This window comes from Adiantum capillus-veneris, chromosome 13 (assembly GCF_014529385.1).
Source record: "Adiantum capillus-veneris isolate H3 chromosome 13, ASM1452938v2, whole genome shotgun sequence".
Taxonomy (NCBI): domain Eukaryota; kingdom Viridiplantae; phylum Streptophyta; class Polypodiopsida; order Polypodiales; family Pteridaceae; genus Adiantum; species Adiantum capillus-veneris.
Window position 1 is genome coordinate 153013663 of NC_140943.1, and position 13440 is coordinate 153027102.

Genomic DNA, 13440 nt, shown 5'->3' on the forward strand with positions numbered 1-13440 from the left:
AAAAGGAGATTCAATACAACCAAGACTAAAATATTGATTTTCCACATTGTTGTCCCGTTGTAACCGGCTTATAACCAACATAGTGTGTAAACTCCATTTAGAAGCCACATGAGCATGCTAAACGAGTTATCACAACAAAGATGTACCGCAAAGAGTACCTCTTTTCACTTTCCATGAAAGTAATTGGCTGACGTAACTCATCAGCAAAACTTAAGTCCTTGACTTGGTATTTTATCAAATCAGTAAACAACCCCACCATAACTCGTGTTCAAGGTTGAGAACCTAAGTTGCACATGAAGAGACTAAACCTAGTCGCAAACATGATTTATCTTATGGCAAGCAAACTCCAACTAGAGTGATACATGCTTACTAATTGGATTGCTTGGTGCTAACGTACGTGTTTTGCATATCCTTTAGCACAAGATTACACCTGTAATCTTCCTATCCTCTTTGGATAACTGAAAGTATTGAGGTGTGTTTCCCCATGATTTACAGACAGTCTTCCAAAATGACTGGCAAACGGGGATCACAATGTCATACAACATGGTTGAGGAATCAACAATGTCATGAATAACCATCTTGGTTAACCTGAAAGATCCACAAGCACCCAAACCAAGCCATGACCTCTATTGGTGATTTCTAGATCCAAAAGGAATCTCGTAGAGATACTGCACATAGAGTGCAAAATGCTGCATAAACAACTAATGTGATGAATATGCATGCTGCTCCAAATCAGCCTTTGCTAAACACTAGGGCCCATAACACCTAATGTGTATGCATTTAACAAAAATAGATCCGAACCTTCATATCCATGACCCCCTGGGTTGGCCCTTGGCCTGACATTGGACCATAACAGGATGTGAAAATTGATCACACCTAGGTACCACTGAAACATGTTCATCAACAAAAAAGAGTCTTGCTACATGTATGTATAACCATCCATTAAAGTTGGTTAACAACACTTATACCTTAACGAGTAGTTCGAAGTATTTCACAATTTCGGGCCACTAAAATTGTTCTTGATATGTCGTGCTAAAAATGGTATAGAAAACGGATTTGACCAGCATTTAGAGACTTTATCATGACAGATTATTGATATGACGGGCACCAATGTCAGTCCCAGAGACTCATATTCTTCACATGAGGAATATGTCTCAAAAAAGGATTTTTGAAAAAAGAACATCCTCCTTCAAGTACGAGGTGTGCTTGTGTGTGGAGATAACTGTAAACACTTTTCAACATGAGTGAGACGGACCCTTGTTATCTTTACTCCACATTGGTTAAACTGAACTCCTTGAGTTCCTCGGCCATGTTGTATCCCATGTGACAAAGAAAACCCTACATGTAGGTCCATAATTGCATAATGCAGGAAAGTATGTTGGACACTATGGTCCAAAATGCTTTGCACTTACATGACATTGTCATGTCTCTTAAAGAGTAAAATGGATGAAAACATAGAAGTTTATACATCCTACTCGGGAAAGTAAACAAAATAATATTAAAAAAAGAAACAAAACCAAATCAGATGCGTACTTGGACGTTGAACATCACGTTTACTTACCTGTAGTCAAAGGCACCTGCCCAAATTTCTCGCCTGCAAAGGCGTAGGAACACTAATTTAATATTAGTGAAATTCAAGTAGTATTGCACATGTAACCCTGGGTGTTACCTTTGCAATCCAAACCCCTTTGATCTACTTCCATTACATAGGATTTTAGTAGATCGAGGATTGTTAGGTTAGCTATTTCACTTTGGCCATCCGTTTGTGGGTGATAGGCCGAAGAGAAGTTTAGCCTTGTTCCTAAATTCTCAAAGAGACCCTTCCAAAAATTACTGGTCATTCTAGGATCTCTATCCGACACTATGGACATTGGCAAGCCATGGTACTTGAAGATTTGAGAAATGAAGAGGGTTGCCATTTGATGGGCTTTGATAGTCTTTTTGACAGGTATAAAACGAGCTTGTTTACTGAACATGTCTACTATCATCCATATTCCCGTATTCCCATGGATAGACTCAGGCAATCCAAAGATAAAATCCATGGATATGCTCTCCCATGGTGAATTAGGGATTGGCAAAGGCTGAAGCAATCCAAGTTGCTTCCCTCTATCAAACTTTGTCTTTTGGCATACCACACATTTAGAAACATATCTTGTATGTTTGCTTTCATGGTAAGCCAATAGAAATATGTTTCAATCCCTTTTAGGGTAGACTGAATCCTTCTATGTACCGCATAAGGAGGAGAATGAGATTCAAACACTACTTTCTCACGGAGTGAGCTAGTAACACATAGTCTATTGCCATAGAGAAGATAACCATCTTGTAAAGTAAATGGTTCCTCTTTCTTCCCTAGTGCAAGGGCTGAAATCACATCTCTAAAATCGAGATCAATAGCATACTCATCTATCATAGAAGATAGATAACTGTGAGTTGCTATGGAAACTGCATTCACTCTCGGCCGTCTTGAGAGTGCATCGGCTACTTGATCATGCTTGCCAGCAATGTGAGTATTATGAAAATGAAATTGCAGTAACAATGTATTCATCAAGACCAAACATAGTGCGAAATGCGGTCTTTACAATGTCTTGATCAACTATCCTTATTTGATGATAGCCACTTTTTAGGTCAATTCTACTGAAGTAGGTATAGCCTTGTATCTTATCAAATAGGTCTTCTACCCGTGGAATGGGAAACCTATTTTTTATAGTGATCCTATTTAGTGCTCTATATTCGACACATATACGATATGTGCCGTCTTTATTTTGCACTAGTAGCATAGGAGAACAAAATGGAGATGAGCTAGGCCTAACCATGCCCTTCTCAACTAACTCATGCACTTGCCGCATAATCTCCTCTTGTTGAGCTTGAGAAACTCTATAAGGAGGTTTGTTAGGCGGTGAACTTCTTGGAAGAAGTTCAATTACATGGTCATCATTACCTCGTTTAGGAGGTAGCTCACAAGGGATGTTGTCAATAAAGACATCTTGAAACCCCTTGAGAAAATTGGATAACTCTATTCCTTTTGATTGTGTATATTTTCTTTTGCTAAAACGTTAGGTTCGTTTTGAGAATCTTTGACAAAAATCTTGTACACGAAAATAGAGCTCTTTATTGACTTGTTGAAAGCTTGTGTATGTACAATGGGTATAGTATTACCCATTTCCTTAGCATCTATATACATATCTTTTTCCCTGAACTTAAACGAGATTCTCCTTTATGGGAATTTAACATTGGCAGCCATGCGACAAACCATGGTGCCCCTAGGATTACATCCTCATGCTTGAGAGGAGAGATAAAGAAGTCCTCTTTGTCCAGATAGCTTTGGACATGGAGCCTCAATTTCCCAATTAAGGGAGTGATTGAAGCTTCTTGCCCCTTGAAAGCACCGTCTGCGGGTAGGACATCTCCCATCTCGTAGGTTTGTATGCCTAGCTTTGTGGCCAACTCTATAGATATAAAATTATGAGTAGAACCGGGGTCAAAGAGAATAAAATCATCATGTTCTCTTACCTTTCCCCAAGCATGGCATAGACGAGATCCTTTGTGGTGAGTTTCCTCCTCTTGGATTTTGACCAAGGTAGCTCTAGGAGGATCATGGTGGTTGTTCTTTTGGGGACAAGCGCGGTACGCATGTCCTTGTTTGCCGCACTTGAAACACCGGTTATCCTTGCGATAACGCTCAAGCTCTTCAGAAGAGAGTTTATTTTTTCCTTTGTAAACTCCCTTCTCCTTAGCTTTGTTGGAGTTGCTCTTAGGAGACTTTTGGACATTGTCCTTCCCCTTAGGCTCATTGGAACCCTTGTTTTCAGGGGGCTTAGAATTCCTCTTAGCCCCTGTTTGGAAATTGATTCGAGAGGCCACCATAGTATGATGTATTACCGCCGATATGGTGCGTGGCCTTTGGGAGTTGACATACTCCGCCATTTCTTTGGTTAAGCCCGCAAAAAAATGGTGCTTTCGCTCTCCAAAATCCCACTTGTTGAAGACAGTGGCTTTGAGTTGTAGGTCCCAAAACTTGTCTACATATTTGTGGATGGATTCATAGGGAGAGAGCTTCAAGCTTCGCCATTAGGTGAGTACTTTGTCTTTGGCATCGGTGGCCAAAAACTGCTTCATAATGGAAGCTCTTAAAGCTTTCCATGTTCATGGAGCTTCACTGTTGGCCCGTAGGCTAGACCATCATTGTCTGGCGGACTTTTAAGAGTGCATAGCTACATGGTGTAACTTAGAGGACTCCGTGAAGCCCTCATCTCCAAACGCCGCATCGAATTGTTGGATAACGGCCAAGACTTTGTCCGTAGCACCAAAAGTGCCATCGTAGGTAAGGAAAGAGATGCTCTTTCCTCCCTCTTTGAACTTCTTGAGCTTGGATGACCTCTTCCACGCGGCATAGGATTTCCTATGGCCTCTTCTTTTTCATGGTTCAAAGGTTGCACCATCACTTTCTTCAGAAGATGAAGAATTTGAGGAAGATGGAGAAGAGGGTGACCTCTTTCTCGCCTTTTTCTTTCCTTGATCTTCTTTGTCTTCACCACCACTTTCATAAGAGGAAGAGGATGAAGAAGATGGAGAAGAGGGTGTCCTCTTTCTCGCCTTTTTCTTCTCTTGCTTTTTGTCATCCCTCTTTGAAGTATGGTGTGGAGAACTATGCAATGGTCTTCTCCGTTGTGGAGGTGATGGAGAGCGTTTAGCCCGCCGTTTTCGTGGAGCCATCTCAGCCGAGGTGGCAAGAGAGTCACTTCTTTCTCGTTCCTTCGGTGGAGGCTCTAAAATTCTCCTTTGAGAAGGAGATGCGTCATCAAGGAGCAAATTTCTGAGCCCTTCATACGGATCCTCTTCTTCTTCCCGAATCGGAGAGATACCTCTTTTGGAAGTATCCCAAGGAGGCTTCCTAGGTGTTCTCTCGTCATGGTGGGGAACTTGAAGAATCCCATGAGCACGAAGCTGCCGTTGCACTTCACTTTGGAGGGATGGATTGCCCATGGCTTGTTGAAGCCTAGAAACAAGATAGTTAACAAGCATCGGGGCATCATTAGTAGCTTGCTCAGTAGCAAAATCAAAGTTATCAGCATTAATTTCACTCTCTTTACTATTGTCAGCCATTCTAACAACTTTTAGGTGTAAACTTTTTAGGTGTACTTTGGCACTTCAAGCCCTACTTGCTACTCCTCTTTACCCCTTTAGAAAAATCACTCAAGCTACTGTACCCGTGGCTCGAATACCATTAATTGCAAGGAATAGAAGAGAGGGTCGTTCAACACCAAAACAACATCGGCTCCTGTCAAGCTTCTAGTAGCTCAATAGTGGTTAAGTCATAGGCAAGCCCCGTAGGACTCCACTATTAAGACCATAGCTCTCGACGGTGATGCCTTGTTAACTGCACAAGGTAGGCGCACTGCAAGGCTGAAAAATCCCTATTCTACTTACTCACATGCAATTAATAGTACCAACCATTTATAGCTAGCTTGAGGACCTCCCTTCTTGAGCAAGAAAAGAGAAACCTTGTGCTCTGATACCAATGTAACATTTACTAGCCTAGTTTTGTGTGTACCGGAAAATAGCATGAACAAAGTGAGCATTTCATTAGAATAGATTCCTAATGAGATTAATAAGAGTGCTTGGGTGGAGAGAGCAACAAAAAGCATAACACCTAGTTAGATAGCATGAACAATACTTCAAAAGAGAGAGAAATTAAGCAGTTGACAACAGTTGAGGACCCGATTTGCATGGAGCCGGTTCCCCCTCCAAAAGGCTTTGTATTATGGTTTCTCCCATCAAGAGAGACATTTTACAATACAATTTCTTGTGTTCCTTCAATACTAGCTAGTGCAATGAAGATGGAAACTTCATGCACTACGCAAAACACTTATCAAACACAACATCAATTCCTTCACGGTCTCAGACCCAAGACCTCACACACCTTTGAAGATGGTGAGAGCTAGCGAGGTATGAGAGTAGATTGAGAGGAAGAAGGAGTATTCTTACGAGAAAGATGTACATCTCCTCACATAATTACTCATATTAGCATAGCTTAGCTTAGTAATTATCATGGTAGAGGAGATGAGCATGCATTGAAGTTTGGCTCTTGGTTGGATTTGCATCACAAAGCCACGAGTTGTTGGTGTAGGCCCCCCTTCTCACAAGCTTGGAGTAGGTGGTAAGCTTTCCATTAAAGCTTGAGAAGGAGAGAGAGTCTTCTTTACTTCACACATGAGATTGTGTGTGTGTGTGTGTGTGTGTGTGTGATAATGCCTTGCAAAAATCAGCCCCCTCTCTCTCTCTCTCTTGGTCGACCCCTCTTGCTTTTTTGCTCTTGCTAGCATCCTATTGGACCCAATGGTAATTAAGCAGCATAAGTGATAGCCTTCTGACATGTGTCCCCCTTTCCCCTTTTGTGAGAGCTTTAGGTAATTATTTAATTAAACTAAACTCTCATTGGACCCCTTTGCCTCTTGGCCAATAGGAATCAGTCAAGCCATTGGGCTGCTGAATGCTCATTGGTCCCCTTGGGAGATTGTCCAATAGTCTTCTAGAGAGCTTAATTCTTATTGGTACTTTTATTAAGTGTTTTTAAATTAATTAAACTAGATTTACTCTAGCCTAATTCTCATTGGTCCAACTCCAAGGCCATCCAATAGGAATTGGGTACGTAAGCCCATTGTTGCACATTACTCTTTTGCTGATGGCCCCCCCTTTGGATCCCTATTTTTCCTCCTTTGGATCCCTACTGTGGCCGGTCTGCTAGCTTAACCAATATTCTAGCTTTTTCTCCCGTTGCACTTCCCCATATTAAATGATCAGTTTAACATGAGAAAATCATTTAGGAGAATTAGATATTGATTATTATGACATAGAGAGAAAAAACCTGGTTATTCGTAGATAGACTACACATAGATATTTTCATCGGAGTGTATTGTGTTTAGATGAGAGATTGACAACCCCTTGGCATGAAAATTTACAAAAGCTTTGTATGAGGTTGAAGAAATCTCCTCGTGCTTGGTATGAGAAAGCTGACACTCATTTGGTCAAACGAGGCTTTTGTATAAGAGTCCAACAAAAAGCACTTTGTATGTGAAGCGTGAGGGTGATGTAATTCTCATCGTTGTTCTATATGTGGATGATTTGCTGATCACTGGTTTGAATGAGACACATATTGCTGAATTTAAGGCTGATTTGAATGCTACTTTCAAGATGAAAGATTTGAGGCTGTTGCATCATTACTTGGACATACAGTTTAAGCAGTGTGATGGTGGTATTGCCTTGTGTGACGTGTCAGACAAGTTACATAGAGACATTGATATGTAAGTTTGGACTTGAGGATTGAAAACCTATTGCCACTCCCATGGAAACAGGTTTGACATTGAGCCTTCATGATGTTGGTGATCTTGCCAATGTCACTCTTCACCAAAATCTTGTTGGATGCCTTATTTATGTATGCAACACAAGGCCATATATTCAGTTTGCAATCTCATAGGTCAACATATTTATGCATAGCCCAAGTTCTAAGCATTGGCAAGATGTCAAGTGGATCTTTCACGACTTGAGTGGCATTTTACATCTTGGGTTGTTTTATCCCAAGTGGGGATCATTATCACCAGATTTACATGCTTTTTTGGGCTCAGATTGGGCTGGTTGCTTTGACACGTGAATGTCCACAAGTGGCTTTCGTTTCATGCTCATCAGTTCATGCATATCATGGTTGAACAAGAAGCAACCTACTGTGGCCACTTCCAATTGTGAGGCTGAGTACATGGCAGTCTTCATAGCTACGGTTGAGTGTGATTTGAGTGTTGGACAGGACACTACCAACATCATCTACACTAACAGTCAGAGTGCATTGGTAGTTGCGAGGAACATAGTTTTTCATGCTCGCACAAAGCACATTGAGGTGCACTACCACTATGTCAGGAAGAGACTCTAAGCTGGAGAGATCAACTTAGTTTATGTGCCAACATAGGACAACCTTGCAAATCTTTTCACAAAGGCGTTGTCCCATGAAAAGTTCGAATCTTTTCGCAAAGCTTTGGTCTTACTCTCCTTTGTGGACTGATCATGTCCTCAAGGCATGAAACTTCCCTAAAATTTATGTGTCAGCTCTCGTTCACTGCATCACTCCCAAGGGGGATTTGCTACCATATACATGTGATTGTGATGTGTGTGAACACACTTAGACCGCCAGAGCATTTTCCCCCTCACTAGGAGGTTTATTCCCCCGTGCATTATATACACGCCCATCACTCTAGGGCTATCTTATCTTTCCATTGCACACTAAGTAATACACTCTCTGTTGTGTGCCTTGAGCTTTCTTCGTCTTCTCCAGGCTGTGTGTGTTTCCTTGCAACCTTAATTCCAACAAAAATTTCTTTGACTTTAGGCTTGATAGAAACCAATTTGACTAAAGAACTATCCAAATGTGGCCAACCAGCTCTGAAGGAGTGCTCACCTTTATGAAGTTCAAACATGACAAGGTCTATGATCAGAGATAGAGATAGAAAAGTCCATATTACAGTCAACCAACTAGTGCTTATGAAGGATCTCTGGGGATGCATACATTCTGTCCAACCCAATAGCTCTGAAACAAGAGCCCTGGTGATTATTGCACCAAGTAAACCCTGTGTGCTATGAAGCACCCATCAAGAGGTGACTACCAGTAAGCTCTTCCCCGCAATGTTTTTCATTGCCTTGGATGACTTAACCCAAGGCATTAAGTCTGTCATTAATAGAAGTAACCACGTTAAAATCTCCAAAAATGAGCAAGGGGAAGTGTAACTCATTAAGCTCTGCCTAAGTGTTAGCTCTCTCAGAGATGGAATTGGATGCATACAGACTGACTACTGTGTAATTGAAGGGCTCCTTTAGAGACACTACAATCCATTGACATTTTTTACTTTGTTTTGATATCAGTAATAGCATGTTCATATTTGAGCTGAATTCCAATGACATCACCTTTTTAACCTGCAAGATGGTTAGTAGAAAACCAATTTTGATCTCTACTAAGTCTCTGCTAGTTGGAATCCAGTGCAAAACCTTTGGCTTTAATCTCCTGCAAACACATGAAATCTGCTTGTAGGTCAGAGTCAAGAATCCATTTTCAAATGCTTAAAGCTCTCACAGGGTTAGTTACACCATGGTAATTGTAAGAAAAACCTATGATGAACTGAGTCATTTATTTGAGGCTTTGGAAGGTTTGATACTCTATTAGTATCATTGTTTTTTTCCATTTTCCTTTTGGGTTTAACACCAGGCTGGGGCAAGGTTTCTTCCTCTACATGTGTCATTAGGATATCCACTGAAGCGTAAGGAAATTGAGAAAATTTCTTTAGCTCAGCATTGTCCTGATCCTGTAACTCTTTACTGAAGTGGTCCTCATCAACATACTCCTCCTTTGTTTGCATAGCCTCTTGTTGGCCATAATTTTGTAAGAGTGAGTAGCAGAAATACTGTGCTCAGAGTCTGACTTTGAAGAGAGAGACCTCTGGCATAGTCTATAGGGCTCTCTGGAGGGAACATGGCATTAGTACGAACAGGGCCCATGGGTCTTATTTACTTCCTGTTGGGATGGGTATTTGAGTCCATCTTCCTTAGGGTTGTGAGAGGATGATGGGTACTTTTAGGTTCCCCTTCTTCATCTGAGAGGGAAGGGGCAAAGAACTCCACTAGGAGAGCTCCAAACTTTTTTCACATTTCTATTGTTGTTGCTTCTAGGGGCATTTCTGTTCTTGTAACTACCTCTCCAACTAACTTGTTGAAAAAAACCCTTGTTGATTGTCTTTGACCTCCTTTGTTCCTGTGATTTTCCTTCTGCAATTCGCTAGCCAACTTTGGGCATTTCTTAAGGAGATGACCTCGCTTTAAACAATGAAAACAAGCATTAGGTAAGTTTCTGTAGACCACCTTTTGCACATGGAGAATCTGCCCTTTTTGGTCTTTTATGAAGAACACTATCTCTTAAAGGATTTTCAATATTAACCTCAATGAGTAGCTGTGGATCCCATTTGGGATCAATGCCATCGGAGGGCTTTTGCCCTAAAACTTTCCCTACTTGACCACCTAGCTATTTGAACCATGGGTAAAACTCAATAGGAAAGTCAAGAAAATCTACCCAAACCAGGATGTTAGAAACTTTGTAATGGAATTTGCCTATTCAATTTGAGAGTAGCGGAATTTAATGAGAGTACTTTCAAGAAATGATTTTGTGAGCATAGCGGGTTGACATAATTGAAGATAGCAACATAATCATAGCAATTAGTTAACTTGGCATAGACAATACTTTTGCAAGAGAGATAATTTAGAGAACATGACAACAGTTGAGGACAAGATTTATGTGGAGCCGGTCCCCCCTCCAATAGGCATTTGTATTATGATTTCTCCCATAAAGAGAGACTTGTTACAATACATTCTTTGTGTTCCTTGTGACCTAGGTGAAGCAATGAAGATGGAAAGCTTCATGCATCACCATCATAGCATAACCTAAACTTGAAGAAAGCTTTAACTATACCAAGCCTCAGTCCCAAGACCTCAAACACCTTCGAAGGTGGAGATAGCTAGCAGGGAATGAGGGTAGGGAAGAGGAAGAAGAAACATTTCATACGAGAAAGAGCTAGTTCCTCACTTATCATAACTCTTGTGCTATCATACATAATAGCATAGTAATGAAGAAGAAATAGATGGCAAGCTCAAGCATTGAAGCATGGCTCTTGGATGGATTTGCACTCCATAGCCAAGAGTGTTGGTGTAGGCTCTCAACCTCTACTTGCTTGGAGAAGGAGAGGGAGTTCTTGCACTTTGCATAGTACACAATGAGAGTGTTTGTGAGTGTGTGTGGGTGAGTATAACCCCTAAGCACCCGCCTAGCTTGCTTGGGTCGACCCCCCCTTGTAGCTCATGCTTGAAGCTCATTGGACCCCTCCAGGCCTAGCCAATCACAAGCAGGAGCCATTACAAGCAACATGGGTAGCCTTGGGACAAGTGTCCCCCTTTCCCCTTTGAGAGAGAGGACTTGATAAATGCAAAATCAATTAATTAAATATCCTAAATTATCATTGGACCCCTTGGGTGGCCAACCAATAGGCTTCAGGCACACCATGAGGGTAACATGGGGAGGAACTTGACAAGTGCCCTTGCTGCCTCTTCAAGCTGGGGCTTCCCTTGTGTGTGTGTGTGTGTTCTCTCTCATCCGCCCCCCCTTGTAGGCTCGCCCCCCTCCTTGTAGGGATCTTTTTGACTTTGGATGAGCAAGCCCCTTAGTCATCAAGCATGACTAAGCACTTGAAGTAGGGGGTGTTCCCACAAGCATCTCAGGCAAGCTTCTCAAGGCACCTCAAGCACCTTAATCATGCACCAAGTCAAGCACCTCAAGCATGGAGTCAGTCAAGCACCTCAAGCATCTTAATCAAGCACCTCAAGCATGACAAGCACCTCAAGCAGGACAAGCACCTTAAGCACAACAAGCACCTTGAGCTTGGGCCGGCGGGTTCCCACCTCAAGCTTACCTAAGGTCAAAGGACTTTTACACACATTATTGGAGGTCTTCAATGAAGCTAACCCTAAGGTCTTATGCTCCATTGGTTAGCCTTGCTCTTGATAGACCATCTCCCATTTGGGCCCCTTTACTATTGGCCCCGTGTTGAGATAGATCTACAAGCACATATCTATATCTTAACACTTGTTCCCATTTATTCTCCCACATTAAGTGATCAATTTAATATGAGAAAATCATTTGGGTTGGTTAGATATTAGATTTTATGACAAACTTTCTTTCCTTTAGGATCAAACCCCTTATGCCATTTGAAAACTGACATCGGAGTGTTTCTCAATAACCACTGACCCTCTACTAGTCACTTGTAAAGCACTATCAGAATCTTCAAATAAGAACAAATAGTAATTGTTAGGGAGGTATTGTACATGAGAGGGGAATATGTTTCTAGATTCCCACTCTTGTGCTATCCACTGCTTCAAAACTTCAACAGGAGGGACATAATCCATGACAGAGACCGATCACGATGAGATGACGACCCTCTCTTGCAATTGTTTGAACCACTGAGATAGTTCCACAATATTGACCATGATTTGGCCTTGAGTTGCTTCTTGTTCGTTAGCATTGTGGGAGGACCCCTCTAAGTTTGCATGTTCTTTATCTGCACAATTGTGATCCTCCACTACATTTGCGGGAGGGGGGGGGGGGGGGGGGGGGGGGTGAGACATGTCCAGTATTGTGATTGAGGCTTATTGTTATTGTTCTCTTGAGCATTTTCAATGTTTTATCAAACATTGGAGAAAATAGAAAAAGGACCATTATGAGGGATTGTATTGAAACTTACCTGATGTTGGGGAATTTGGTTGCCCATTAGTGGTGTGGGAGCTTCCCTCTGTACAATCATGTTAGGATTGATGAATGAAAGAGGTCCTGCTGCAAGTGCTGATGCATAAAGGCAATAGGGTTGAAGGAAGGGCGAGCTTGTACCGCCTACGCATAAGATAAAGATGATTGCCCTCCACGTTTGAGTTGGGGAGTATTGCCTCCAATCGGATGTATATGAAGAAAACCCTTTTGAGGGGAGTTTGGGGAAGACAACATGACATTCATGGGGTATCCATCCCTACTTGAGATGCCATTAATCAAGGCATCTTGCAGTGCCATCCTTCAAACGTTACCCCGTCCCCCCCCCCCCCCCCGCGCGGCATGGGGAAGGACAATAGGGAAGGTCAACAGAGCAAGCCTTGAGTTTGTCCTAAGTGACTAGAGCGAGAAGGGAGCAAGAGCAAAGAAGGTTGCATGAAAAGTTAAAGCGGGGGTAGGGAGCGAGTCCCATGACCTCTAAATATGTATGTATTAGGGTAGAAGGGCCGGTTGCAAGACAGGTTGCAAGACGAGTGCCAATAATATCACGCAACACCCCCCTAAAGAAGCACATCAGTGCTTGGGTTGTTGGCTTGCTGATGTGGGATCTTACTATTCGTTGAAACCAAGGTTCAAACCCCGATTGTGTGCGTCCCTGATTGGCCTCTTGCCGTCCTTAATATCTTGACGATGCTTTTAGCATTGAATAACGTGTCTATTTGTCGCAAATGCTCTGTGCGATAATAGCTTCAGAGTCGCCTATGTTGTCAGAAGGCCCTGCTCACTCCGCATCTGTTGCGCCTCTTGCAACCGAAAATTCGTCATGGAGAGAGAAACTACAAAGTTAGTCATACCCCTACTAGCCCCTCTACCGTAATCACAAGATATCTACTAACATAATATAGCGAAAGGGGTAACCCTTTACACCTGTCGCAATCTGCGACCTGAAGGCTAAAGTCCAAAACAAAAACAAACCCCTTTGCACGCGATAAAGAGAGAGAGAGAGAGAGGGGGAGAGAGAAGAGGCAGGCGAAGGCGTACTAGTTTGTAACAACTTTTGAAATGCTCGGCCTTTTTTTCTTTCCCTGGCTAACCTTGGC